This window comes from Wyeomyia smithii, chromosome 1 (genome assembly GCF_029784165.1).
Source record: "Wyeomyia smithii strain HCP4-BCI-WySm-NY-G18 chromosome 1, ASM2978416v1, whole genome shotgun sequence".
Lineage (NCBI taxonomy): Eukaryota > Metazoa > Arthropoda > Insecta > Diptera > Culicidae > Wyeomyia > Wyeomyia smithii.
The window spans coordinates 97,498,221-97,526,140 of record NC_073694.1 but is presented as its reverse complement, the minus strand read 5'-3'; the positions used below and the strand labels follow the sequence as shown (position 1 = coordinate 97,526,140).

The window sequence follows — 27,920 nt, the reverse complement described above, 5'->3', positions numbered from 1 at the left end:
TTGCCAGTGGAAAGTAATCAACGATCCCCACGGTAGTGATCATCTTCCAATCGTTATATCAATTGCTAATGGTTCAACTCCCCCGAACCCAATCAATATTTCCTACGACCTTACACGTAATATTGATTGGAAGTGTTATGAGTCTATTATAGCGCAATCTATCGAGACTCACGAGGAACTTCCTCCGAAGGAAGAATACGCGTTCTTAGCTGGCTTGATAATCGACGCCGCGACTCAAGCTCAGACGAAACCGATACCCGGGGTAACGATTAGACAGCGCCCTCCCAACAAAGAGTGCTCTGAGCTGTACGCGCGAAGGTCCGCGGCGTATAAGGACTACCGGGAGTACGGCACTGTCAACCTGCTTCGAAAGTACGAGGCACTGGGCAGGCAGATGAAGAGCTTAGTAAAGGCGAAAAAACGCGGGTACTGGCGGCGGTTCGTAAACGCGTTGTCCAGGGAAACAGCGATGAGCACTCTTTGGGATACCGCCAGGCGCATGCGGAACCGTGACGTTTCGAATGAGAGTGAGGAGTATTCAGATCGCTGGATACTCGATTTTGCCAAAAAGGTCTGTCCGGATTCTGTACCGGAACAGAAAACCTTTCGCGACGCGTTTATAGTAACTACGGAAGAGCCTCCATTTTCGATGTTGGAATTTTCAATGGCTCTCCTGTCGTGCAACAATAAGGCTCCAGGGTTAGATAGAATAAAATTCAACCTGTTGAAGAATCTACCCGACTCTGCAAAAAGACGCTTGTTGGACTTGTTCAACAAGTTTCTTGAGCTAAATATTGTTCCGCATGACTGGAGGGAGGTAAAAGTCATTGCTATTCGGAAACCCGGGAAACCTGCCTCTGATCACAATTCATATAGGCCGATTGCGATGCTCTCTTGCCTCCGGAAATTAATGGAGAAAATGATCCTCTTACGGTTAGACAAATGGGTCGAAACAAACGGTTTACTTTCAGAAACTCAATTTGGCTTTCGCCGGGGCAAAGGGACGAACGATTGCCTAGCGTTGCTTTTTACTGAAATTCAACTCGCATTTGCTCGAAAAGAGCAAATGGCTTCTGCGTTCTTGGATATTAAAGGGGCTTTTGACTCTGTCTCTGTAGAAGTTTTAAGCGCGAAACTTCATTCGCAGGGACCTTTACTAAATCTGAATAACTTTTTGCTCAATTTGTTGTCAGAAAAGCATATGTATTTCTCACATGGCGATTCGACAACTTCCCGAATTAGTTACATGGGCCTTCCCCAGGGCTCATGTTTAAGTCCTCTCTTATATAATTTTTACGTCAATGACATCGATGAATGTCTTGCAAATTCATGCACGCTAAGGCAACTTGCAGACGATAGCGTTGTATCCATTACTGGTAGCGAGGCTAGCGATCTGCAAGGACCATTGCAAGATACCTTAGACAATTTGTCTGATTGGGCTCTTAAGCTGGGTATCGAATTCTCTCCGGAGAAAACTGAGTTGGTCGTTTTTTCTAGGAAGCATAACCCAGCTCAGCTGCAGCTCCTACTAACGGGTAAAACGATCTCTCAGGTTTTAGTCGCTAAATATCTCGGGGTCTGGTTCGACTCTAAATGCACCTGGGCTTGTCATATTAGGTATCTGACACGAAAATGCCAACAGAGGATTAAATTTCTTCGTACGATTACCGGAACCTGGTGGGGAGCCCACCCAGGAGACTTTCTAAGGCTTTACCAAACAACGATATTGTCAGTTCTTGAGTACGGCTGTTTCTGCTTTCGCTCCGCCGCGAACACGCACATTATAAAATTAGAGAGAATACAATATCGTTGTTTGCGTATTGCCTTGGGTTGCATGCAGTCGACCCATACGATGAGTCTTGAAGTGCTAGCGGGTATTCTTCCGTTGAAACATCGTTTTTGGAATCTCTCTTACCGGTTGCTAATTCGATGCACAGTTATGAACCCATTAGTAATTGAAAATTTCGAGAGGTTGGTCGACCTTCAATCTCAATCCAGATTTATGACTTTATATTTTGACTATATGGCTCAAGATATTAATCCTTCTTCATACGATTCCTCCAATGTCACACTTTTAGATACTTCTAATAATGCTATATTCTTCGACACCACCATGAAACAAGACATTTCTGGTATCCCGGATCAATTGCGACCCAAGAGATCCCTAAGATTTTTTCCAATAAGTTTAAACATGTTAGTTATGATAAAAGGTTTTACACTGACGGATCTAATCTAGATGAGTCCACTGGCTTCGGTGTTTTCCACGAAAATTTTACCGCCTCCTACAAACTCGATGCTCCTGCTTCCGTGTACGTCGCAGAACTTGCTGCTATTCAGTACTCTCTTGGAATCATCGAAACCCTACCCACAGACCACTACTTCATCTTCACAGATAGTCTCAGTGCCATTGAGGCTCTGCGATCGATGAAGCCTGTGAAGCACACCCCGTATTTCCTGGGGAAAATACGGCGGTTTTTAAGTGCTTTAACAGATAAAAATTACCGGGTTACCTTAGCGTGGGTCCCTTCTCATTGCTCGATTCCGGGTAATGAAAAGGCTGACTCTTTTGCTAAGGTGGGTGCTATTGATGGCGATATTTATGAAAGACCAATTGCTTATGATGAATTTTATAGCCTTTTGCGTCAGAGAACACTCAACAGTTGGCAATCATCATGGAACTCAGATGAACTGGGACGGTGGCTACATTCCATTTTTCCTAAGGTATCGACGAAAGCATGGTTCAAGGGGTTGGATGTAGGTCGGGACTTCATTCGCGTGATGTCCAGACTTATGTCTAATCACTACACGTTAAACACGCATCTCTTTCGTATAGGGCTTGTAGACAGTAATCACTGCGTTTGTGGCGATGGCTACCATGACATCGAGCATGTTGTTTGGTCGTGTACCGAATACTGTGGTGTTAGGTCCGAGCTTATAGATTCCCTTCGGGCCCGAGGAAAACAACCGAACGTACCCGTTAGAGACATTCTGGGAAGCGGTGATCTCCAGTACATGACACAGCTATACTGCTTTCTGAAAAACGCTGACATTAAAATTTTCTTTGTCTATTTGTCAGATTAAGGATACAAATATGCTATGCTGAAGACACGGAAACGAAAAGCCCGCATCTATGCTTACACAAATATTTTGAACCCACAACAAACAAGAATACAATTGCTCTACCAGTTGAAAAACAAAGTTCCAAAATAGTTTTAAGTCAAAATTGTATCTCCCCTCCTCTCACCTTAAATCCCCACTAGCTCGTAGTCGGCCGCGAGAATAAAGAAAAGGCCTCCCTCTTTTCCCTGCTAACGTAGAATTAATACGAATTGTACTTGGCTCAGTAAAACAGAAAATGTATCGTGCCGTGTCAAATAAACTAATTTAAACCTAAAAAAAAAATCAGTGTCAAACGAGGGTATCGGTACTTATCGATAATATCGATAAATGCTGGTCATCGATATCATCGTTAATTTTTTGACGTTAACAATAATTATCGATATTATAAGGGTGAGCACAAGTCAGTGCGGCTGGTTACTGGAGGAGACCCAAAAGAAGGAGACCTCTCCTACCCTTCCCCAGAAGTTGCTTTTGCCGCTAGGTATTTGTTGGGTGCTGCTATTCGACAAGATTTAGCAGGCCCGTAGGTACCGGGGGGCTAGGGGGGGCTTAGCCCCCCCACGCGTTTGTATTGCCCCACCACGCAATTTTCTCATGTATGTGATTGATATGATTGATTCATGTTCAGACTACACTTGCTCCTTGAACCAAAAGATACACAGTTACGCTAATCAATAGCGGTTTTCACGTCGAGCTCGAATACAAATACCTAGCTGTAACCTGTGTATTAGGGTGCCAATGAAAATCAATTTTTCGAATTTCGTTTAACGACAGGGCTCAGAAGTTTCGTCTTCTCGAAAAAAATCATCCAAAAATTTTTTTCCTATAAGGTACACCAGATCTCGACGTTTCATGCATCTTTTAGATATTTGGCATAAAAAAAATTCGATATCGACGATATCATGAACTTTTACCTGCGCATTTCATCAGTCAGAAAGTTGAATCATTGATCGCTTTGAGGGACGTGTTCCCAAAGGCCGATTTAGCTGAAATTTTGCATGGGGACTTTTGAATCCTACCGCTAAACGATATTCGAATGACCTTTTTTCATACATCTCACTGGCGCCTCACTGTATATCTTCCATTACTCGTTAGTTGAGGTGAGTATTTTTACGGCTGGGTATTTGAATACAAGCTCGATATGAATATAAAGTAAATGTACGAAGCTCTTACTAAGTTAGAGTAAAACTAGCTGAACCTGCGTAAAAAATTGGTCCCCTGAAACTCAATTACACAATGTAAACCTGCTCAATTAAGTTAGCAAACTCATTAAAATTTGTAGATTTTTTTTCTTCAATAAGGAGATTTGAACCACAAGCTGGCTCACCTCTGTAAGACAGAAATGATAAAGTTTCTATCCCTGCTTTATTTCCGGGAATTTCTGGGAATATCAACCCGGAAAACCGGATTTTCGGGAATAAGAAAATTCTTACGGGACACCCCTAACGCTTATTTGAAAATAAATGAGCTTCTGAATCTTTAGGTGCTAAAACAATCGAAATGGGACGAAAACTGCAAACGGTATAAGAATTTTAATTTGTGAGTACCCGAGAACTCCGTTGGACGCGTAAAGATCCTTTTTTTTCGAGCACATAACGGTTTTAAACTTCTTACTTCACAAAAAAATAACATTTCATTAAATAAAAATTCTCTGCCCCCCCACGCGAAAAGGAGTAGCTACGGCTCTGAGATTTAGCATTGTTGCGGGTGGTGTAAAGGTTCGTCCCGGGTGTCACTGAGTTTCTGAGAAATAATGGTAACTAAAAAGGTATTTATAGTTTTTAGTTTCCTAAGAACAGATGAATTAGACAACTTAGTACTGGAGAACTTTAAAAAAATATCCAAACTTTTTGCACCATCTCATAAAAAGCAATGATACGAAATTGTATTAAAATGCATTTTCTTTGGCTTGCCAACTCTTATAATATGATGGACATGCATAGCGGCAGTCTATTGGTAATTCTCTGGTAATTGTTTAGTTTAACTTGGAACTGTTTAAGTTTAAAGTATCTGTTACCCAACAAACAATTTTTAGTTCCACTAAAAAACCAAATCAACGAAGTTGTTGCGCCTAAAAAGTATCCTGATTTATACAGGGGGTAGACAAAATAATTGAGATAAATAAAATTCTCTCGAATTTTGAATGGCCAGAACTTTACGAAAAATGGATCAATTTTGATAACCGGTTTCATTTCACTGGAAAACAGTTTTTTATTAGTATTACTTGGGAATTTGGTGTGACCAACCTACACCGAAAATGTTTCGGACTCAAGAGTGTGTGTCAAAGTGTACATTTTTGCAACGCATAGAACGTTTTAGGCAACTAAATTGTCTATCTAAAATACTTCATTTGAAAAAATCTGAGATCACCGATCTTTTCTAAAATCATTTTTTGTTTTTAAAATTATATTTTTTTTCAGAGTAGGATCTTTAACTCATTTTTTTATATTTTCGAAGGAAAGTTTAGATAGTTTTTACTAAGATATATGGTTTCATAAGAAAAAAGTTCAAATACAGTTAGGTTTTCTTACGCGGGGTTACATGCCTCGTGAAAAAACCATATTAATTCAGAAATCCGCTTGAAAAACCGCTTTAATTCAAAAATTCGCGTAAAAAACCACGTTAATTTGAGAATCTGCATAAATAACCTTTTAGAGAAAATCCGCGTGAAAATAAGCTGACCTTTATAAATGTTAATCCAGATAAATTTTCAAACGCAAGTTTGCAAAGTTGCTTGGTTTAATAAGACCTAAACATCCACAATGTTCGATTGAATTCTGCTAGAGTGCTGCAAGCTCAAAGAAAATTAGTACCCAACAGGGAAAAAACCGCCAAAATCAACACCCATACTTAATAAATTCATACCTCGATGATTCCTTGGCGAATTTTCAATCTTTGACTACAAATGAACCCGAAATAAATTCTGATTTATTGACAACATATGAACCTAAGTGAAACAGAATGTCAGAAAAAGTTCTACGCGTTGCAAAAATGTACACTTTGGCACACACTCCGGAAATCCGAAACATTTCCAGTGACCCTTGGTCACGTTCAGTTCTCAAGTAATACTAGGAAACTAGGACAGTTTTCCAGTAAAATGAAACCTGTTTTGTCAGAATTGATTCATTTTTCGTGAAGTTTTGGCCATTTGAAAATTGACAGAATTTTGCCTGCTTGAAACTACTCCGTAGAAAGGGTATGCCGGTTCTGGCATCTACAACATCTTGACACTATTGGCCAACGATCAGAGCATCGAAAGAAAGCCCGGTTCCGGATGGCAAACGACCCTGAGCGACAAGAAGCTTCAAAGGATGCTGAAGAGGAAGACCGAGGGAAAAGTCGCTGCGTGCACTTGGCCGAGAACCTCTCGTGCATGCTCTAAAACAGTGTGGAGAACATGGACATACATGCAGGAAGCGGCAGTCCCGTCTACTGGTCTCGGAGCTGCAGGCAATGACGCAGCAACAGCGGTTGAATAAGATGGTCAAGTCAATTTTCCCGGTGAATCGCGACGCGGCAGTGGTATTGGACGACTAGACCTATCTCACCATGGATGGCAACGACTAGCAGGGCTCTTCGTGTTTTACCTCCCCCACGAAGGAAGTGAGCACCGAGGTAAAGTTTATTTCACAGACAAAGTTCCCCAAGAAGGTGCGGCTTTGGCTGACAATCAGTGAGAAAGGGATTTCAAAGTTGCTCTTCTTTCGCTCCGGGCTGGCCGTGAACGGGGAAATTTATAGTACGAAGTGCCTGACAGAAGTTACGTCGTTCATCAAGAAATACCATAAGCGCGAAGACACGGTGTTTTGTCCAGATTTGACGTCGGCCAACTACTCGAAGCAATCGTTGGAGGAGATGGAGCGGCTGAATATCGATGTGATACCGAAGTCGGCGAATCCGCCCAATGTCCCCCATCTCCCTTGTAGGAGCCTATGACCACTGCTACCATTAGCTAGATATATTGTCCCCCATCTGCTTCCCATCGAGAATTTCTGGACAAACTTGAAGCGCAAGATCTATTCCAACAATTTTGTCGCGAAAACGGAGGAGGAATTAATAAAAAAACGAAGAAAGAGCTTAAAAACACGGCTCGTCCGCCATGGCGAATGTTCCGGTTAACTGCCGGAAGGCTGCACGCAAGGACGTAATATTTTTTGTGAGGAAGCTAACATGGTAACCTTCCACGGGAAATTTATCTAACTCAATTATATGTCTTAGTTTTTTTTTCATCACCATCTGAAATAGCAAACGTTAGCTGTCAAATTATCGATACTTATCGATAGTATCGATAAAAGCCCCGGAATTATCGATTGTTATCGATGTCGGTTTTGAGCGATATTTCCCATCACTAATTCGCTTATGCATGGTGAAAAACAGAACTGTATAGTTCTTGGCAAAAACGGCACAAAAACTGTGTTGCCGAAACGATAGATTTTCCCTTTGCGCGACTCTATATACACATAGACTCTGGTCAGAAGGATCTATCTGCTTTGATCGATCGGTTTCTTTCAACCGCCACGGCTTATTAAACACGTTTCATGATATGTCCTTTACACCATTTGATAGCAAAGAATCTAATCTAGCTTTTTAAATAAAAACCACGTTGGGAATAGTTACTTTAGCTGAACTATTAAACAAATGAAAGTCAATCAAGAAAATCGATTCTACAACTCTATACATAACCTGTAAAAATCCAGCGACACCAGCGACATTACTTATCTAGGGACTAAACAATCTTATGTGAAAAGTCACTTATCACTATAAACGGATAATAATTTAACAATACCCCATACAATCAGTGCTGAACTAAGTTGTTGGGCACGTTTTATGGTTATTGATTATGCGGGATCCTCTTAGCACACAACGATAAAAAATCACTTCAGACCTTTTTCCGACAATTAAACAATTCGTGTTCGGTTGTGTTCTGGTGTCACTTGAAAAACAACAATAACAAACGTATTTACAAGCAGCGAAACGATACACTGCGCAATTATACAACAAAAAGCTAACATTTTCACTAAATTTATCAAACAAAAAATTTAAATTTATTTTTAATAGCCACATTTTTCCTATAACATGGTCACATTTTGTTTGAAATAATTAAATAACAAATTTTAACTATTCTTAACCTCGTATGAATTGCATCGAATATATTTTTTTAGGATACTTACATTGTCAATAAATATATTGCTGCTACAAAGAACACTGTTTCGAAGCATAAAAAAGAGATCCGAAAGGTTACGGGTAGACATTTCGTTTACGGTATGACTTGAGATAATATTATTATCTTATAGATAAGTAATGTCGCTATAGTTATGTCGAACTCGTTTTTACGGCAGAACTATACCCAATGAGAATCTTTTATACTCATTGAACTATACCGTCCCGGACTACACCTCGTAGCTGAAAAAAAAACCAAAAAAAACACTTTCACTGCAGTTGCAATGGTGTGCGTATAATACCACTTAATTGCGTGAATTTACCCACCAAAATTCATCCACTAAAATTTTATTTGGCCCTCTAGTGGCGAATAGGTGAACTATCAATAGCGCCACCTACATGTCAAACTACAAAATATTTTAGTGGCTTGGTGGGTGAATTCACGTAACATTACTAATTTGTGTATCTACCCTCTAAAAGCAACCACCAAAACATTTTTGTGGCTGAGCGTTGGTGGTAATTTCTTTTATGAATATAACAATTATTAACGACATCGCGCACACGACTTAAGTCCAAAGTGTATTTTTCCGTGCTAGTTGAGACCCTCATGTATCGACCCAGATTGACTGAATGTGGTGAGTATTACTTTTTACTATGTTAGAGCCACTCATAGTAACATTCATATTCCCATACATATATATGAGCGGAAAAAAAGTTCAATAAAAATTTTTTGCACACGACTTGAGTCCAAAGTTTATTTTTCCGTGCTAGTTGAGACCCTCATGTATCGACCGAGATTGACTGAATGTGGCGAGTATTACGTTTTACTATGTTAGAGCCACCCATAGTAACATTCATATTCCCATACATATATATGAGCGGAAAAAAATTCAATAAACATTTTTTGCACACGACTTTAGTCCAAAGTTTATTTTTCCGTGCTAGTTGAGACACTCATGTATCCACCCAGATTGACTGAATGTGGCGAGTATTACGTTTTACTATGCTAGAGCCACCCATAGTAACATCCATATTCCCATACATATATATGAGCGGAAAAAAATTCAATAAAAATTTTTTGCACGCGACTTAAGTCCAAAGTTTATTTTTCCGTGCTAGTTGAGACACTCATGTATCGACCCAGATTGACTGAATGTGGCGAGTATTACGTTTTACTATGTTAGAGCCACCCATAGTAACATTCATATTCCCATACATATATGGTCGGTGTTAAGTCAGACCGGACCAAGTCGCAAAATTGGAAAAAAAGAGTTAACGATAGTATTGGATAAAGATTTTCTTGAGCTACATCACACAACAATCAGATTTTATTTATCTCTAAAACAGCAGAAATAACAGCATGATTTTTGTCTGCATGACCAATAAAAAGCGATTACAGTGTTCAGTCAGAATGGACCAAGTGGTCATTTTCAAGGAGACTGCCTTCGGTCAGTTATTGATAAAAGCGAACGAACGGAAGAATTTTCAAGCGTTTTTCCGGATTTCCTCGTATCAGAGAACTCTTCCACTCACCCCCCATCGGAATCTATAAAGTTTCACGCACTGCCGTGGTTTTGAATGTGTTTTTGGAACGTTTATTGCTGTCACTAACATGACCTGATATCTGCCTTATAGTGTGCAGACAAAGTGAACCATGTGTTAAGCTGAAAAAAGTTGAAATTTTTCGGAATTTACAGCATCGGTTTGAAGTCAACATAAATGAATTTCAACACTATCAGGCAACTTATCGGAATGCTTCTTTGCCCGTTAGTCAAAAAAGTATACTTTACCAGTAAATGAGGAAAATTTACATGGTCCACTCTGATTGAACACGTAAATGAGAAACGGTTATCATTTGTGTGGGTGACACCATGATGTATAGAACATGGTGTAACAGTTTGATCAAAAAGTAGGCGCGCGGCGAGGTAGCTCTTTTTGCGCTGGAGGAATGGAGACGAAACGTCGCTAAGTGACAGCTAGCTAGTTTTCGAATAACAACAGTCCAATCGTTTTCGCTTTCCTTTCAAGTGGATTGAATATTTTCCTCAAAAAGTGATATTTTTCTGAGTTTGGGAATGTGAAACGTAAGTAGATTGCAAATTATTCATCGTAATATAATTACTCTTCATCGTAGAAAAAGCCGAAAGTATTTCCATTTAGAAAACCGATCCATTTTTTATTTTTTTTAGATGCCGTAATTTCGTAGGTACAGTATGAGATTGCCATCACATATCAAAAGCACTCGTCTGACGTAGCAAAAGCACATACGGCATCCAGCTCAATCGTCATACCCAATCACGAGAAACCAGAAGACGATTTAGTAGCCTCCGCGTATCAGCGACCAGTACGGCCGGTATCCAGTTAATATGACCCGAGTAGCCAAACACGAGGAACCAAACAAAGAGTCAACTGTCATCAAGTATCAATGGCCAGCATAAGAACACATCGTGCTAGTAGTGATTGATAATACTGGTAGTTAGATCTGCGTCAGAAGGAACCCAGTCAATCTCAAGCAGAGTTTCGTGGTCGTTTTAGTAATAAGTTAGTGAACAAATCCAAGCGTTTTCTAATATGATGTAGAGTGAATATTTTCGGATTTAAATCGAATAAATCTCAGTGTTTAGAAGTCCCTAACTATATGTTTTTTTTTATATTTATATATATATATATATATATATATATATATATATATATATATATATATATATATATATATATATATATATATATATATATATATATATATATATATATATATATATATATATATATATATATATATATATATATATATATATATATATATATATATATATATATATATATATATATATATATATATATATATATATATTTTTTTTTTTTTTTCAGGTGGAGGGGAAATTTATTTTATTTTTCAGGTGGAGGGGAAAATTATATATATATATATATATATATATATATATATATATATGTATATATATATATATATATATATATATATATATATATATATATATATATATATATATATATATATATATATATATATATATATATATATATATATATATATATATATATATATTTATATATATATATATATATATATATATATATATATATATATATATATATATATATATATATATATATATATATATATTTTTTTTTTTTTTTTTTTTTTTTCAGGTGGAGGGGAAATTTGCATCCAAACCCCTGAGGTGACCAACCTCAGGGAGTGTGGGGTTGGTTTGAATCAGTGACCGGACCCACTAAAACCCCTCCAGTCTCCAGCCCATAATACTCCCCGGGACCACCGCTAGGTATTGCTTCGGGGAGCGGCTTTTGTGCTCTGTGTACCCTCTTGGTTCTATAGATCTCTTTGCTAACTTAGCTAACTAACCTGGAGACTGGCCGTTAGCTAACACTGGCGTGTCGGTGGTCAACCTGTCGCCTGTTTTGCAATTCTAAAACTATTTGAGAGGCGGCTGTACAAACCGCCCTCCAAATGTTTGGGTCTTTACACATCCTCCGAACTAGGTTGTCCGGAGTGGTGTCTGGCCCGCTCACTACCATCATGTCGCTCCACGCATGCACAAAACGAGGGCACACGAAGAAGACATGCTCAGCAGTCTCTTCCGCATCCGCGCACTCGGGACACATGGGGGACCCCGCATGCCCGAATCTGTGTAGATACTGCCTGAAGCAACCATGACCTGACAGAATCTGTGTCAAGTGGAAGTTAACTTCTCCATGGCGCCTCCCGACCCATCCGGATACGTCCGGAATAAGTCGATGCGTCCATCTACCCTTTGCGGAATTGGACCATTCCTGCTGCCATCTGATCATCGAGAATGACCTTCTGGTGCCTCGTATACCCCTTGTGTCACGTTGATCGAAGCATTCTACGTCCTCCTTAATGGCTATGCTGATAGGCATCATGCCGGACAGGACGCAGATTGCGTCGTATGACACTGTACGGTACGCGCTCACAACCCTCAGGCACATGAGCCTGTAGGTACTTTCCAGTTTTCGACGATGACTGTTGGTACCTAACGCTTTGGACCACGCTGGCCCACCATACCTAAGTATGGACGAAACCACGCTGGCAAGAAGTTTACGCTTGCTGCCATATACCGCTGAGCTATTGGACATCATTCGAGATAGTCCTGCAGCGGCCGTTGAAGCCCTCTTACAGGCATAGTCGACGTGACTCTTAAATGTGAGCTTATCGTCAACCATAACCCCCAAGAGCTTCAAGGAACGCCTTGAGGTAATGGTGCAGTCACCGACTCTGACCACCGCCTGTTGCTCTAATTTGCGGTTGTTCACAACCGTAACCTCCGTTTTATGGTGCGCTAACTCCAGTTTCCTAGAGTGCATCCAGTCTTCGACCTTGCGTATGCAGTGCGCGGCCGTCAACTCGACCTCTTCGATCGACTCGCCATAGACCTCTAGCGTGATGTCGTCTGCGAAACCGACGATCACAACCCCTACAGGGAACTTTAGTTTCAACACCCCGTCATACATGGCATTTCACAACACCGGGCCCAGGATGGAACCTTGCGGTACCCCTGCGGTGATTGGGACGCACTTCTGACCCTCCTCCGTGTTGTAAACTAGTACCCGATTCTGGAAATAATTTTCCAAAATCTTGTACAACGACACCGGTACGTGGATGCTCCTAAGCGCGAGCGCTATGGAGTCCCAACTGGCGCTATTGAATGCATTCTTCACGTCAAGCGTGACGATTGCGCAATAGCGAATGCCCCAACTCTTACGCTGGAGTGCTACCTCTGCCGTCTTGGTGACAGAGAGAATAGCATCCAGCGTGGATCTACCTTTCCGGAAGCCGAACTGGTTACTTGCCAGACCGTTTACACCCTCTGTGTACTTCACCAGTCTGTTGAGGATAATCCTCTCAAGCACCTTGCCCGTAGTGTCCAGCAGACAGATAGGTCTGTATGCCGATGGGTCCCCTGGCGGTTTCCCAGCCTTGGGCAACAGCACCAATCTCTGTCGCTTCTACCTGTCCGGAAAGAGGCAGTCATCCAGGCACTTCTGCATGACTGCTCGAAATAGATCGGGGGCCACTTTCATGGCCGTCCTGATGGCCAAGTTCGGGATTCCATCCGGTCCCGGTGCCTTGCTCACCTTTAGGGAGTTGGCGATCACGATGAGTTCCTCATTCGTAACCCTTACCTCCTCCACAACCTCTGCACGGCTGCCGTCTCTCACGGATTGGATGCCCGGCAGGTTGGCCGACCATCCCTGGTCTGTGTCTGAGATACTGGAACGTCGGACGTGAGACTCAGCAACCGGAGGCCAAGGATTTGGCTCGTGTCGTGGAAAGAGTCCCTCGATGATACGCTCCAGCATCGCTGGTGATCGCTCTGCAGGCGCCAACACGCCTTTGGTCTTCGCCATTACGACTCTGTAGGCGTTGCCCCACGGATTCGTATTGGCACTCGCGCATAGCCTATCGAAGCAGGCCCTTTTGCTCGCCTTTATCGCACTTTTAAGCGCCGATCTTGCAGATCCGAATACTACACGGCGCTCTACCCTCTGTGCATCGGTACGTGCACGTTGCAACATCCGTCTTGCACGGAGGCACGCGCTACGGAGGTCCGCTATCGCGTCGGTCCACCAGTATACCGGTGACTTACCATTCCTAGGTTGGCGGGTCCTAGGCATGGTGGCGTCGCACACCCGCGATAATGTGGCAACTAATTGGTCAGCACTCGGGCGGAGCCAACTGCCCCCCTCGCGCTCTCTTCTCATTGCTTCTGCAAATACCTCGGCATCGAAATGCGATGTCTTCCACCCGCGGACGGTCGGAGTATTGGCTCTATCCGTCGCCTGCCGCCTCACGTTCTGGACTACGCTATAGCAGACCGACTGGTGGTCACTATAGGTGTAGCCATCGTCTACCCTCCAGTTCACGATCAGTCCTGGGCTGGAGAACGTCACGTCGATGATCGACTCCGCACCATTTCTGCTGAATGTACACTTGGTTCCAACGTTGGCCAGATCTAGGTTAAGCCTTGCCAAAGCTTCCAACAAGATCTGACCCCTCCGGTTCGTGCGGCGGCTTCCCCACTCAACAGCCCAAGCGTTGAAGTCGCCCGCCACTACGAAGGGTGTTAGCCCCGTCAGCTCCATAGATAACAAATCGACCATCTGGGTGAACCTTTCGATAGACCAACGCGGCGGAGCATAACAACTGCAGTAGAACACTCCGTCCACCTTGGCAACCGCGTATCCTTCATTTGAGGTTGACACAACCTCCTGAGCCGGGAACTTGCTGGTCGTGCATATGGCCGCCGTACTGGACTTATCTGCAACCCAATTACCGTTTCCGGGAGGAATGCAGTAGGGGTCCGATACGATTGCGATGTCCGACCGCGACTCAGACGCTGCTTGGTATAGCAGCTGCTGTGCCGCATAGCAATGGTTCAGGTTCAATTGTGTCACCCTCACGCCCGTGGTTTCGTGGCCGCCTTACCGGCTGGGCACCGTGGGCCTCCCATAAAGTGCTTGGCGTCCCGTTTTCCAGTACATACCAAGCACTTGGGAGGCTCCCCGCAGTCTTTAGCTTTATGGCCAGCACCACCACAACGCCTACATAACTGGCTCCTATCGGGCCCCTTGCAGGTCCAGGACTTGTGTCCTCCCTCGAAACACCTGAAGCAAACGTCCGGCTGCTGGAGTATGCTCAGGGGACATACTGACCAGCCAACCTTAAGTTTGGCTGTCTTCAGGGCCAGAGTTGCATCGGCCGATGCAAGCCGGAGTGGCCACCTGGGTCCCCGCTGGACCCTTCGGAGGCGAATTACCTCAGTGGCTACTTCCACTCCGCACTTCTCCTTGAGGGCCTGTGTAATATCGCACCTCTCGGTGATTTCATCCAGGTTTTTGAGCTGGAGAGTCACCTCTGAGGTGAGTGCCCGAATTTGCACATCTTTCCCGAGGACCTGCTCGGCTACCGTCTTGTAGGCAGCGCCCTTGTTTTTTAGCATCCTTACGGAGCTCAAGGATCATCTCGCCGGTGCGAGAACGACGGATGGTCCGCACATCCGCTCCCAGATCCTTGAGCTGGGTTTCGCCTCTCATTTTCTTCAAGACTTCGGAGTACTTGGACCCCTCCGTCTTGAGTATGAGGGCGTCGCCCCTGCTTCGCGCCTTCTTTCCCATTTTTGGACGATTTGTCGCCTTCTCGTCGTTGCGCTTGCTGTCTTTTTGGCGCTTCCTTCTCCCACGGTAACCCAAGGGTTTCCCGTAGCTGCCACTTCGGCAGACTTTTCGGCGGACTTGGAGGCCGTTGGTGTGCTATCTCGCGGGCTTAGCACAACCAACCGTTTCTTGCTGTTCTCGGGGGCTTCCCCCGGAGACTGCCTTGCTCTTTTTGCGGCTGACCCGGAGGCGCAAACCGCTGCAAACATGCAGGTGTCCGTTTGGACCGACTTCGTCGCCCTTCCGGTCACCTCCGTTGCATTCTTCTCTGCAGCCACCGCTCTTGCCTTGAGCTCGGCGTGCTCCTTCTTCGCAGCATCGACGGAGGACCGAAGCATGTAGAGAGCCTGCTTCAGGTACTTCGTCGTGTTGGTGCGACTTTTCGCAAACTCGATTATGGCATCGAGCTGCTCCGACAGCGCTACTACCTTCGGTAGCGTGTCTCGCTGTCTTCCGACCGCCTTTATCAACAGTGGACCACCCACTGCGATGTCTTGCGTCGATCCGGTAGGCGTACTGCCTTTGCCGTCTTCGCAGGCGTCCTTTACTGCATCCATCTCCGCCTTTCTCGGCGGAGACCTCTGGATGCCTCCTCGTGCAAACGGGTTTTTCAACCCATCTGCGCCCAATTGTTGATCTTCATTATTACTGTTCATTTTTGTTAAGTGGGTCCCCCTTCCAGCCGCTATCCTTATCCATACTGGAGTGGTCGCCTATCTGGTCCCATGGTAGTCTATGCCGAAGCATTGAGGCCATGGCTAGGGGCGGCTGCCATAGCGCCTTATGAGCAACTATGACACCCCCGACCGGCGCAAGTCAGGAAAGGACATCTGATCCCACTCCTGCCCGGTTCCCACCGGGCAATGAATTTGGAACGTACTGGAAGGCCTGCCAGGTTTTACGGGACGGAGACCCCGCACCGGTTGTTGTCTCGCCGTTTCAAGCCGTTGTCACACGACCTTACTAAGGGAGCTCGGCGCAGGTGCCAGCCCAGAATCGTGGTACGAAAACGAAATCCGACTCTTATCATATGGCGTTGCGACCAGTTACCGTAATTGGGAACTTACTGGCATCAATCCCAATGGGCGAATTAGTGCATTTGGGTGGTGGGAGCGGCACTATTCGCTCCGTCAGAGCTGCTTCCGGATAATGTGGCTTTTGTGAGAATTCGGCGGCCCAATGCCTGAGTCTCACCACAACCTAGGCTAGCTCTCGCTGATGGTCCGGGACTGCGTTCTTGCAGTTAGCACTTCCGTGGCCTACGGTAATCGCCAAATACCGACCCGTGGTGGCATACAGCTCTGCCATATATATATATATATATATATATATATATATATATATATATATATATATATATATATATATATATATATATATATATATATATATATATATATATATATATATATATATATATATATATATATATATATATATATATATATATATATATATATATATATATATATATATATATATATATATATATATATATATATATATATATATATATATATATAATTACATAAAGTGTGATATTATTCAAATCTAATAGCCCAATTGATCAATACCAAAAAGACAATTTATTTTTGAAAATTCTAACGAGTCAACTGCACATAACCCGATTGTAACAAATTCTTTATTTTACCATGTTCACTTACGGTTAAGTTTTTTTCTAACGGGTAGAGGACGTTCGCATTGAATACGTTGAATATTAAAATTAAATTATTTGCCCTGATGATTTGTAACAGTTATGAGACTTTCCAGAAAGCGAACATGGGTGTGTCTCGTAGCATGATGCTTATTCCCATAACGATGAATTTTCTTTGGGCTTCATATCGTGCTTCAGCTGATCCGCCTCGTAAAGAAATTGACTGCCCAAAAGAAACCTTCAGCGGCCGGCAGCTTTCCCTGTAATTCAAAAATAGGCTGCGAAAAGTTTTTTCCCAAATTAGACAACGCGTGTATAACGCCTTAAATAAAATTAACCGAGTACTGAAGTAATCTGAAAAAATAAACGGATATTTCATTTCAAAAAAATATAAATTTGAGCAAGGCAACAGACCTAGTCTAACTCGAATTCGATTGAAAGATTTGGTCCTCCTTTGCTTCATTAGTATTTCTTTACCACCAGTTGTTACTTTACTGTACACCTTTCGGCAAATTTTCCAAAAAACATCCCTGGCAAATTCGAGTCTATACTTAAATTTAATGCTTCATCTACCGCAACTGATATTGTTACCATTTTAGATAAACAAACCCATGCCATGTCAACTGATTTTCTAACATGGCTGACTATGCCTTTTGACATACCGTTACACCATGTATCTATACATCATGGGTGACACAACATTCTACAATTTCAGAAAGAAGTTCAAGTTACAGTAGCAATACTGACTTAAAACTTGATTCTACCAATGAATTATATCCTCAGGAGGTTGAAATAAGTGGTAAGTGTATGTTTGTTACTGTTTTATGCAAGCTAATTAGATTTATGCCCGTAATGAAATTACGAAGCTAAAGGCAACGTAAGCGATTGTTTGGAGAAGACCTTTCATATTAATACAAGAAGAAGCTGACTCGATTGACATTTAAGTGTGTAAAGCATGTTGTCAGTATCTATTCAATATTATTTTCTAATCAATAATGGAGAACCTGTGCCAACTTTTCATTAAGCTGTCCTTGAAGCACTACATCCAAACTTGACAGAAATTCCAGAACCAAAACACGAGGAAACCATCCAGCAAATATCTCAAAATAACAATATAGTTAACTCTCTAATTTCCCATATATTTCCGTAAAGACAGACAAGGAACACCCCCTCTTGTGGTGAAAAAGGTAACTAAACTCATTGCACAGTGGTACAGTAAGGCAATTTATGCGGACATAAGCTTTTCGTTGCGATTTTGGTTTGCGATTTAAAGCCATAGTTTTTGAAAAAAGTTTTTTCTTATACATAGTCCTCTATTTATGTGCGAATGAAAATTAGGGTGGTCCTAAAATCAACGAAATAAAAACAAACTAACTTGGTTTTATTTGCATAAATAATTGTAAACCAACTAATTCTAAGCCTTTTCGCTCTATTTTTCAATTCAAATTTAAAAACAAAATTTTTCTTCGGTAACTATAATCAAAAATACGCCAATTTTGATGAAAAAACATTGTCGATATATTGTACAGATGGACTCTTCACTATTTCTATTTTAAAAATAGGCCCTTTTGATATATTGATGTTTCCGTTTAGGGCAAATATAAATTTTTTTTTGTATCATATGAAAGAACAAATATTGTATAAATATTGTGAAGAAATACCGAAATTTGCTTAAAATTAGTTGATCTACAACTGTGCCGATGAATGTATACATTTATTTCTGCAAATAAAAAAGTTAGTATTTTTATTTAGTCGATTTCAGGACCACTCTAATTTTCATTTGCACATAAAAAATAGACTAAACATAAAAAACAAGTTCTTAGAAAAAATTTTACTCTAAAACCACAAAATCGCATCGAAAAACTCATGTCCGCCTACATTGCCTTACTGTACCACTGTGCATTGTTGTTGAATTTCTGTGAGCGTGTGACCGACATTTTCACACACGAAACTGAATTTACTCAATTTTAGATTTAGTTGACTCAATTTCATACTTTCACAGAAAAAAATATGTTGCAGATTTCGTGCGTATATTGTTGGTATGTAAAACTAACGCCATTCCGGGAGTTAAATATTGATAATATAATGTGATGTAGCTTATCGAGGCACTAAGAAGAAATATTCAAATAATCAGGCCATGACGTGTAAATGGTAAACTAATCCCAAGTTGCTATATACGTGGTTCCCTGTGTAACTTCACTAGCTCAGATCCATCACGGGAAGCAACTACGAAATGTGCGGCCGTCAAGCTCAAGCTCAATGATCAGGCCACGGAGTGTACAATTAAATGAAGGTTTTAATTACTCGTGGAGAAGATAAAAGGAGAAACCGCACAATGGTTGTCAATAGTCGTATATGGTTGTTGTGCAACTTTTAGCTTAGATAACACTTGAATGTTCTATCAATTTAACAATTTAAGTATGGATACATATAATGTTGTAATTGGTTTAAAAGCTTTATTATATTATATATAAAAGATGTTCAACAAAACAAACATAATTAGTGATAACAACTGTTATGCAAAAACTATTATTTAATGTTTAGTTTTCTTCGCTTTGAAAGTTTTTTTTGTTTTTTTTATCCATCCAAATTTTTTGCTTTCGAGTTCTAATCTTCGTATTAATAACTTGCAGCTTTGCTTTAACCAGCATATTTATGTATTTACTAGCTGACCCGGCAAACTTTGTCCCGCCCATTTTTGTGTTTAATTTAATAATTTTCAACATTCCAAATTCATTGATTTCTTGCGATTTGTTTATATCGTTTGAAATTATTGGTCGTAGTATTCGGCTGTTTCCCAGAAGTTGCCATCTCACAATTCAAAATGGTGTCTGAGGTCAATTTTTAGCTCCATGCATTATTCTGGTCAAAGAAACACTCATATTGGGTGGTATTTGGTCACTTTAGGCTATTTTCCAGAAACCGGAAGTCACCACCCTGGATTTTAAAATGGCATTTGGAGACAATTTCTGCCCCCTGAGCTTCATTCTGGTTTAAGAAACACCAATAATAGGTGTTATTTAGTCATTTTCGACTGTTTTCCAGAAACCGGGAGTCACCATCTTAGAATTCAAAATGGTGTCTGTGGTCGATTCTAGCTCCTGCGTATCATTCTGGTATCGAAGCATCTCACATTGGATGGAAATCGGCCGGTTGAAGAAATACCCATATTGGGTGGTATTGGTCATTTTCGGCAGTTTCCCATTCACCGGAGGTCGTCATCTTACAATTCATAATGTTGTCTGAGGTCGATTTGTAGCTTCAGTGCATCATAACAATCCCGGAAATACCCATAATGAGTGTTATTTGGTCTTCTGCCACTGTTGTTTAGGAACCGGAAGTCGCCATATTGGATTTCAAAATGGCATTTGGAGACAATTTCTGGCCTCTGAGCATCATTCTGGTCAAAGAAACACCCATATTTGGTTGTTTTTGGGTCATTTTCGGCAGTTTTCCAGTCACCAAAAGTCGCCATTTTACAATTCAAAATGTTGTCTGAGGTCGATTTGTGATTTCAGTGCATCATCACGATTTCAGAAATACCCATATTGGGTGGAATTTGGTCATATCTCACTGTTGCTTAGAAACCGGAAGTCGCCATCTTGGATTTCAAAATGGTATTCAGAGACAATTTTTGGCCTCTGAGCGTCATTCTGGTTAAAGAAACATCCATATTAGGTGGTATTTGGTCATTTTCGTTTCTTTTCCAGTCACTGGAAGTCGCCATCTCACAATTCAAAATGTTGTCTGAGGTCGATTTGTGGCTTCAGTGCATCATAACAATCGCGGAAATACCCATATTTGGTCATTTGCCGCTGTTTTTCAGAAACCGGAAGTCGCCATCTTGGATTTCCAACTGGCGTTTGGAGACAATTTCTGGCCTCTGAGCGTCATTCTAGTTAAAAAACACTCATATTAGGTGGTATTTGGTCATTTTCGGCAGTTTTCCAGACACCGGAAGTCGCCATTTCACAACTCAAAATATTGTCGGAGGTCGACAAACGTACAAACCGTGGAACACCACCCATGGATTGCCTCATACATAGGCGAACTTTATTATTATAAAATATTCGGCCGAGTCCACTTCAGAATAAAAAGTGCATTTTTTTCAGTGTACCCATTAGGGTAATATTATTGTTAAAAGTTACTCTTTTTCGCATGTCGTGTAGAACAAAATCAGAAGTGGCGCACCTAGCGGTCGAAAAGGTGACTAACGCTTCTGTCATTTTCAATTTGTTTTCATAATTTCACGTAAGTGAACTATATTGGTATTTAAGATATTTGCATCCAGTCTATTATCAATTCTACGGCAATTTTGGCCAAAGTTGCAGAGAAAGTAGATGATTACGAATAATTTAATTGAGTGAATTAACCATATTTTTGTTCCATTAAAACATTCCGCTCCTACCATTGATTTGTTGAAACAAACACAGTTTAAAGTTTATTCAAACTATTTTCAATAATTGTTGATGTCGCAGAAGCTAACCATGTAGATTAAAAACTTTTTGACTGTTCGATGATCAATGGACTAAAATTATTTGTTCAATTGTTCAGTCATAATGGACCAAGTCATTAATGATTCTTCTCTGATTCAATCAGAGTGGACCAAGTACATTTAATCAGTTACAAACCTGTCATGATACAGTTAGAGAGTTACTCCAACTTATAACATCAAAACTGCGCCAAAATATTGAAAACTTCAAAATTCCCAGAGCAACAAACTTCAAACTCGTTTTTCTCGAAATGATCAAAATGTCACTTGGTCCGGTCTGATTTAACACCGACCATATATGAGCGGAAAAAAATTCAATAAAAATTTTTTGCACACGACTTAAGTCCAAAGTTTATTTTTCCGTGCTAGTTGAGACCCTCATGTATAGACCTAGATTGACTGAATGTGGCGAGTATTGCGTTTTACTATGTTAGAGCCACCCATAGTAAAATTCTATTTAGAAATAGGGTACCATGGAACGGGGTGAAATTGGTCGATTTTTATAACAATTTTCAAATAACTAGCTTCATGTACATTTTTCCCGAAATAGTATATTTTAAAAGCAAGTACTGGTATGTGTTCCAGTAAACCTCTATGGCTATTGGTGAAATTTCTATCGTCTACTTCATGAAATGAATTCGATAATTCTATAAGGTACTATGAGGTAAATTAGGGTGAAATAGATCACCATTGAAATCCATACAGTCTTTTGACAATGTACTTTTTATGCTGAAGATAAATGATGATTTCTGTACTGAAAAATATCATTTACAGCTAGTTTGGAAACGAAAATAACGATATTTCAGGTTAAAATTTGTTTATTTTGGTTCACGAGGTGCTTGTTGCTAAACTTGCTCTTATTTGATCGTCGTTAGACCGATTTCAATTCGGTTTGTTGCAAAAGGTCAAAAACTGACTCTGAAATTAAAATCTTTGTGTTTTCCTGCGAATTCATCAGTATTTCTTTAATGGTATGGGATGATCATTATTGAAAATTACATTTTTTGAGCTTTTATCATACTTTACTCACTTCTCCAAATATAACGTAATAAACCCTCAACTAAGATTACTTCAAGTAAATTCAATACTTTTTTTTGTTATTTGAAAATTTGTTTGATCAAATTTAATTGAGTTTTGACTGAGTTAGAAGAATTTTTCGAAAATATGAAAAATTGCACCGGGCATGCAAGGGTTAACTTTGACAGGTGTGTGAATCATGCAAAAGTTGCGTTTAAGGACACGTTAACATTGCCTGGTGTTGTAAGAGCAATATCTTTTGATTTGTATTTTTTATCACGAATTTTCAGGTGATCAATTTCACCTCATTCCACGGTACCGAATGGCTTCGGCAGTTGTTTTCTTCGGCAGGTGCAGCAATTTTATGCAGAAACCTGCCGAAGCCATCCTCTACCCTGTAGCTATTATAGTTTTATTTCATCAAATAAATATGAGCCACTCCTCTTTTACCCGGGCTTGTGACCGGCAAATTTGATTCACTTACAACGCATAAATTTCAATAAATTAGTCATAAGAAATCATCTCTGGCAGAGTTAGCCCACTGATTGATAGAAAAAGCATTTCAGTAGGAAAACATCTGAAATTGATATTTCAAAATTTTATCAAATGAAATAACTTTTTGCAGATTGTAGAATTGTGAATTAACATGGTTCATAGATTGTACTACGGTCTTTTAATACGGTTTACTCGTAATAAAACTCCGTAAAAACGTTATCATTTCCAAAATTTATAGAAGAATAAAAATAAGTTGTAAAAAAGACCTTAGTGAATCTTGTAACAGGAGGTCACCCTGTACACCCCTAAATTTGTATGCATTCTAGGCAGCCAATAGCGTAGCTTACTCTACTAGGCGAGCAAACACCAAACACAAACACCCGAATCACGGGCCAGCGGAATAACCTTCGCTGGTCTTCACGTAGCAGCGGAACAACCTTCACTGCAAACTACGCGGGACACAAATCGAAAACACAAACTGTTAATATAAAACAGTAAAACGCGCACTGATTAAACAATCACAACACGCAAAGTGTGTGTTCTACCGTGATCGAAGCTAAACTGATTATTTCGCGATGGCTGCCGACCACAACAAACCCTCCGAGAATAAATAAATAAATAAATAAATAAACAAAGTTGTATGCTGCCTCTTCATGTAGTGTTTTAATAATTTTTCGTTCAATTTCACTGGGTAATTCTTGATATTAGTATACTGCCGCGCATAGCATGTCAGTACCATTTGCATTTAAAAAAAAAAACGAGAAAAGCCCATTTCTTATAATTTTATACCATTGCTTTTATTAGTGAAAGTTACCCAACGCATCAATAAAATTCGTGCGACACTGTACGATACGTACTCACAACCCTCAGGCACATGAGCCTGTAGGTACTTTCCAGTTTACCACGATACCTTTAGTACCTAGCGCCTTGGACCACACTGACCCATCCTACCGAAGTCTGGACACAACAACGCTGGTTTTCGCTCGCTACCGTTCATCGCTGAGCTATTCGACATCATTTGAGATAGTGCTGCAATACCCGTTGAGGCCTGTTGCTTGCGTATCGCGCTGCAACAAGAAATAGACGAAAGAAGGTTGCTTTCCGAATCCTTTAATTTAGGGTTAGGTTTTAACTATATACAATATTCTTACGTTTTAGTGCTTCGATTATCTCTTCCATACAGAGATGTCGTTTATTCCGTCGATAGTTGTTTCCACGAATATTAAATTAGTTTGTAAAAAATACAGAAAATTCAGTTAACCTCGCTTCTCACCGTAACCACTCTGCCATATACACTTATTTCCGTTAATGAATATTTCACTGTATTAATATTTAGGTTTATATTTAGAACTACTATAAGCCAATTCCTTCACCCGATTAAATTTTCAGAATAATAATTTTAGGGTTTATAATTTTAGTATCTTCAGAAATTAGCTCTTTACGCTATCGAGGTCGCTCAATTTCTTTTTCAGCAAATCAGCAGATACGCTGACGTATCTATAATTTCTCTTTCGCTCTTTCCGCTATACTGTCATTATGACGTCACGTGCACACAGAACCACCTTGCTCCGATGACAAGGCCCACTTACAGACAGAGCTGTGGTGGCTTTTAAACGCAAGCTTAACCCATAAAACCCTAGAGTTTCAAAGATCGCTTTCAGATGATGGTGCAGTCCCGACCTTGCGTATGCAGTGCGCCGCCGTCAACTCGACCTCTACAACCAACTCGCTCTAGACCCCCAGCGCGATGTCGTCCGCAAAACCGGCTATCACAACCCCTACAGGGAACTTAAGCTTTAAAATTCCGTCATACACACTTCACAACAGGACTCGGAACGGAAGCTTACGGTACCTGCGGAGATTACGAAGTACTTCTGACCCTCCGCCGTGTTGTAAACTAGTGCTTGATTCCGGAAGTAATTTTCCATAGACGACACAGAAGCATGAATGCTCCTTACGCTATAATTGCGCAATAGCGAATGCCTCTTTTCTTTCGCTGGACTGCCACCTCCGCTGTCTTGGTGACGGAAAGAATAGCATCCGACGTGCACCTACCTTGCCGGAAGCCGAATTACTTGTCAGACCGTTTACCTCTGTGTACTTCACCAATCTGTTGGGGATATTCCTCTCAAGCACTTTGCCGGCAATGTCTAGCAGACTGTATGCCGAAGGGTTCTCTGGCGGTTTCCCTGTCTTCGGCGATAGGACCAGGTTCTGTCACTTCCACCTATCCGGGAAGAGGCCCGGAACAGGCCAGGGGCCACTTTCATGGCCGTTCTGATGACCAGCTCCGGTGCCTTGCTCACCTTTGAGGAATTGGCGATTACAATGAGTTCCTCATCCGTAACTTTTGCCTCCTGCGCAACCTCAACATGACTGTCGTCACTCACGGGTCGAATATCCGACAAGTTGGCCGACCATCCCTGGTCTGTGTTTGAGATACTGGAGCGTCGGATGTGAGACTGAATGGCTCGTGGCGTGGAAAAAGGCCCTTGATGATACGCTCCAGTATAGCTGGTGATCGTTTGCAGGCACCAACACGCCTTTGGTCTTGACCATTACGATCCTATTAGCGTTGACCCACGGATTCGTATTGGCACTCGCACATAGCCTTTCAAAACAAGCCCTTTTGCTCACCTTATTCGCACTCTTCCATGCCGATCTTACAGACCCGAATGCTACACGGCGCTTTACTCTAAGTTCGTGCGCGTTGCATCCTCTGTCTTGCATGCAGGCACGCACTGCGTAGGTTCGCTATCGCGTTAGTCCAGCAGTAAACCGACGGCTTTCCATCCTGATTGCTGAGTCCTAGGCATGATGGTGTCACATGTTCGCGATAGTGTGGTAACTCGTTGGTTAGTAAAGCAAAGTTGGTCAGCAAGCAAAGCCATTCCTTCCCTCGAGCTCTCTCTTTATTGCCTCTTCAGATACTTTGACATCGAAATGCAATGTCTTCCACCCGCTGGAGTGTTAACTCTACCCGTCGATTGCCGTTTCACGTTGTGATTTACATCACACCATTTCTGCTGAATGTACTTTTGGTCCCAACGTTGTGCTTTACCAAAGCTGTCTACAAGATCTGTGCAGCGACTCTCCCACTCAAAACCCTAAATGTTGAAGTCACCCGCATATTCTTCGTTTGAAGTTAACGTTTGAGTTTAGTTGAGAAGCTTCTCAACTGGGAACCTGCTTGTCGTTCATATGACCGTCATACTTGCCTTATCCGCGACCCAGCTACCGTTTTCGGGAGGAGTACGGTAGGGATCCGATACGATGACAGCTGCTGAGTCGCGTAGTAGTGGTTCAGGTTCAATTGTGTCTCCCTTACGCCTGTGGCTAAGTAGCCAGTTTACCGGCTGGGCAATCCCAGCGTCCCATAAGGTGCTTGGCGCCGAACTTGCCAGGCACTCGAGAGGCTCGCCGCAATCTTTCGTTTTATGGTCTGTACCACCACAACGCGTGCACAATTGGCTCTTGTCAAACCCCTCACAGGCCTAAAACTTATGCCCTCTCTCAAAGCACCTAAAGCAAACGTCCGGTAGCTGCAGTATGCCAGGGGGGCAACCTTAAGTTTGGCTGTGGCCACCTGGATCTCCGCTGCACCCTCTTAGAGGCGGATTGACTCAGTGGCTACTTCTACCCTGCACTTCTTCTTGAGAGCTTATGCAACGTCGCACCACCCGGTGCTTTCGTCCAGGTTTTCAAACTGGAGAGTCACCTCTGAGGTGGGCCGAACATGCACCTCTTTCCCTAGGATCTGCTTAGCTACCGTCTTATTTACCGTCCGGAGTTCAAATATTATCTCAGATGCTCCGCACATCCGCACCTAGATCCTTGAGCTAGGAAACGCCCCTCATTTTCTCCAGGACTTTTGAGTACTTCGACTCATACATTTTGATTATAAGAGAGCCATCGTGCCTGGTGCCTTTCTGACCTTCCTTGGTCGTTTGGCCGCTTCGCCATCTTGATGCTTCCTGCCTACCCTGGTAACCCAAGGGTTCCCTGCAGTCTCCACTTCGACCGCTTTTCTGCGGACCTTGAACCAGTTGCTATGACTTTCCGCAGAAGTCTCGTTCTCTAAGCGACCATCCCCTAAAGCAAACCACTGCTGCGCACCTGTAAGAGCATACTTACTTACTTACTTTTCTGGCGAAGCATCCCCCAGAATTTCATCTGCGTCACAATGTTACGCCGAAGCACTCAATTCATGGGAGTTTGTCTCCAGCTTTATGAGCGTCCAATATTTCCAAGAACTTACTCCATTTGGTTCAATCACCTAGCTCGTTGCGCGTCTCTACGCGAGACGACGAGTCCCCCCGTCATGATAACCCTGATGATAAGCAGCAGGCAGTAATCTCGTCTGATAAACCGTCAGTAGCTGTCATCATAGATAGAAGGAGATGTAGCCTAGTAGTGTACCGAAAAAGATTTTCTCATATTCGCGCAAACCTTTAACCTATACTCAACATCTTGGGCCACTTAGATTTAATTAAAAATTCCGAAAATTACTATTGTTAGTTAAAAATACCACTTAAGCTTAAATCATTCGATTTTTTACAAATTATATGTAGTAGGTAAATTAAAAATAATCATCTGCAATAGCGCATTGAACCATTATGTTATAGACCGATCGAATCCAGCGAAATTTTACCGATAAGATCACTTTCTCATTGTACTTTGTATACCAAATTTGTAAGTAACAAATCTATTCATATGTAAGGAACCGATAGAAGTAAATTTATTCTAGCTCAAAGCATACCAGTATAA

At 41.6% G+C, this 27,920-nt stretch overlaps 1 protein-coding gene and 2 long non-coding RNA genes across 3 annotated transcripts in view; 2 read left to right on the top strand and 1 right to left on the bottom strand.

Annotated features, from left to right (window-relative positions):
• Positions 1-8,562, bottom strand: part of LOC129718734 (uncharacterized) — a 40,506-nt gene extending 31,944 nt beyond the window's left edge. Inside the window, exon 1 of the long non-coding RNA XR_008727033.1 lies at positions 8,292-8,562. This is a non-coding gene — a long non-coding RNA (uncharacterized LOC129718734). The remainder of the gene's footprint in view (positions 1-8,291) is intronic.
• LOC129718726 (uncharacterized) overlaps positions 1-27,920 on the top strand; it is a 463,725-nt gene that overhangs the window by 140,204 nt on the left and 295,601 nt on the right. The window lies entirely within an intron of this gene.
• Positions 9,613-10,914, top strand: LOC129718733 (uncharacterized). The gene is made up of 2 exons (XR_008727032.1): positions 9,613-10,364; positions 10,470-10,914. It is a non-coding gene; the product is annotated as an uncharacterized LOC129718733 (long non-coding RNA).